At 51.1% G+C, this 2,859-nt stretch overlaps 1 non-coding gene across 1 annotated transcript; it reads left to right on the top strand.

Annotated features, from left to right (window-relative positions):
- Positions 1-2,343: 2,343 nt before the first annotated feature.
- trnag-gcc (transfer RNA glycine (anticodon GCC)) lies at positions 2,344-2,414 on the top strand. The gene has a single exon. It is a non-coding gene; the product is annotated as a tRNA-Gly (tRNA).
- The last annotated feature ends 445 nt before the right edge of the window (positions 2,415-2,859 follow it).

Genomic DNA, 2,859 nt, shown 5'->3' with positions numbered 1-2,859 from the left:
GGTGACCGCAATGTTCAACTATGTCGGTCAACGTGGTCCACGGTGGGGTGGATCCTGTGTGTGTGTGTCGGCTGTCCGGGCCGGTGTGGACAGATGCTAGCCTGTAAACCCGCCCCATGTATCACCGCACCAGGTGCAGGGACAACAGCTAAATGACACCTGCTCCTCACACTGATCTCCAGCTCACACCAGGGGCACAGCCCAGGTCCAGAGGTGGGATCCTGCAAGGATGGAGGGGGAGGGGAGAGGAGGGGAGGGGAGGGGGGGTATCAACCCGAAACGTCACCCATTCCTTCTCTCCAGAGATGTTGCCTGTCCCGCTGAGTTACTCCAGCATCTTGTGTGTGTCGTACACCAATGGGCTTGGGCGCAGTTGACAATCTCACCAGCTTTGTTCTACACCATTGCCGAGCAAGATGCCTCACCACACCAGATCCTTACAATTGCTGCCGCCTTCACGCCTCCGCTCCCCTCTCTATTCCCCCTCTATTTATTTAAGAGATTCGCCAGTGTTCCATATAACCATATAATCATATAACAATTACAGCACGGAAACAGGCCATCTCGACCCTTCTAGTCCGTGCCGAACACATAATCTCCCCCAGTCCCATATTACCTGCGCTCAGACCATAACCCTCCATTCCCTTCCCATCCATATAACTATCCAATTTATTTTTAAATGATAAAAAACGAACCTGCCTCCACCACCTTCACTGGAAGCTCATTCCACACAGCTACCACTCTCTGAGTAAAGAAGTTCCCCCTCATGTTACCCCTAAACTTCAGTCCCTTAATTCTCATGTCATGTCCCCTTGTTTGAATCTTCCCTACTCTCAGTGGGTAGTGTTCGACTCAGTCTGAGCTGTGACTCAATATCAGGGTCATCTTTGCAAAATGGTGATGTTCCAGGGGGTGAAACGCAAGGAGCTTAACCCTCAGTGTCCACCAACACGGCATCCACATGTACAACCCCGCCAATGAACGGATCCCATATATCAAACCTCTCCCATGACCCCCCCCCCCCCCATTCTCAACCCACAAACATTAACCCCCAATACATCTGCATTCTCCCTTCCACCAAACCCCTGCTCTATGTGAATGAGAAGAACTTTTGAGAAGAACTTTTTTCACACAGAGAGTGGTGAATCTCTGGAACTCTCTGCCACAGAGGATAGTTGAGGCCACAGTTCATTGGCTATATTTAAGAGGGAGTTAGATGTGTCCCTTGTGGCTAAAGGGATCAGGGGGTATGGAGAGAAGGCAGGGAATGGGATACTGAGTTGGATGATCAGCCATGATCATATTGAATGGCGGTGCAGGCTCGAAGGGCCGAATGGCCTACTCCTGCACCTATTTTCTATGTTTCTATTCCCCCTTCCATTATCTGGTGTGACAGAAAATGCAGGAGGAACTCAGTAGGGACAGGCAGACTCTCTGGGTAGGAAAGGGTGACGTTTCGTGTCGATTCACTTCTCAATCCAAAACGTTACCCGTTCCTTCTCTCCGCTGCCACTCCAGCATTTTGTGTGTATCTTGTCCCAATGTATTAATCCATTTCATAACCCACTGGTCATGAAGAAGAAGGGTCTCGACTCCAAACGTCACCCATTCCTTCTCTCCAGATAATGCTGCCTGTCCCGCTGAGTTACTCCAGCATTTGTGTCTATCTTCGTTCTATATATGTATATATCTATCGATTATACCCCCTATAAAGCTATGTTGAAATGGATGTTGCACCTTACATTCCTGTAGTTATGATGAGCCACCCAACTATAAGGTAGACAAAAATGCTGGAGAAACTCAGCGGGTGCAGCAGCATCTATGGAGCGAAGGAAATAGGCAACGTTTCGGGCCGAAACCCGGAAGGGTTTCGGCCCGAAACGTTGCCTATTTCCTATAGTGGAGATTGTTCAACTCTTTGCATGGAGCGGAGGAAATAGGCAACGTTGCCTATTTCCTTTGCTCCATAGATGCTGCTGCACCCGCTGAGTTCCTCCAGCACTTTTTGTCCACCTTCGATTTTCCAGCATCTGCAGTTCCTTCTTAACCACCCAACGATAACCCGTGTGCGGACGCGGCGCCGACGGACAGGAAGCCGAAGCCAAAGAACCGAATTGAAACGAGGCCGAAACGCCAATGAACCGAAAGAGTCCGGAGACGAAACGCCGACTAGCCGAAAGGATGGAGCCTCTTGTCTGTCGGCGCCGCGTCCTATTTCCTATAGTGGAGATTGTTCAACTCTTTGCATGGAGTACATCTGCATTCTCCCTTCCACCAAACCCCTGCTCTATCCCCCCCCCCCCCCCCCCCCCCCCCTTTCCATTTCTCTCCACATCTGCAGCTGCATTGGTGGTTCAGTGGTAGAATTCTCGCCTGCCACGCGGGAGGCCCGGGTTCGATTCCCGGCCAATGCAACACTATATTTAATGCATTTCGTTGTCTCTGTACTGTACACTGACAATGACAATTAAAATTGAATCTGAATCTGAATCTGAATCATCCCCCCAGGTGCCCATCTCCCTCCTCCACCCCTCTCATCCCTTCTCCCGCCCTCCAGGTACATCCTCTACCATTCCGCCCTCTCATTGCCAACAACCCCTCTCCTCCTTCACACCTCCCGCTCAACATCACCCCACCGTCTTTGCCGGCTCCCCCCCCCCCAAAAAAAAAAACCACCAGCCCCATTCTCACCATTCACCCCTCACGCGAGCCCCAGACCTCCCTCTGGCTCCGCGAGCCCACCCCCTCAGCCGTTTTCTTAAGGGGTTGGACAGGCTAGATGCAGGAAGATTGTTCCCGATGTTAGGGAAGTCCAGAACAAAGGGTCACAGCTTAAGGATAAGGGGGAAATCCTTTAAA

This window comes from Leucoraja erinacea, chromosome 27 (assembly GCF_028641065.1).
Source record: "Leucoraja erinacea ecotype New England chromosome 27, Leri_hhj_1, whole genome shotgun sequence".
In the NCBI taxonomy this organism is placed as follows: domain Eukaryota; kingdom Metazoa; phylum Chordata; class Chondrichthyes; order Rajiformes; family Rajidae; genus Leucoraja; species Leucoraja erinaceus.
Note: the sequence above shows the minus strand (reverse complement) of the source record. Positions and strands in the feature narration are given on the sequence as shown.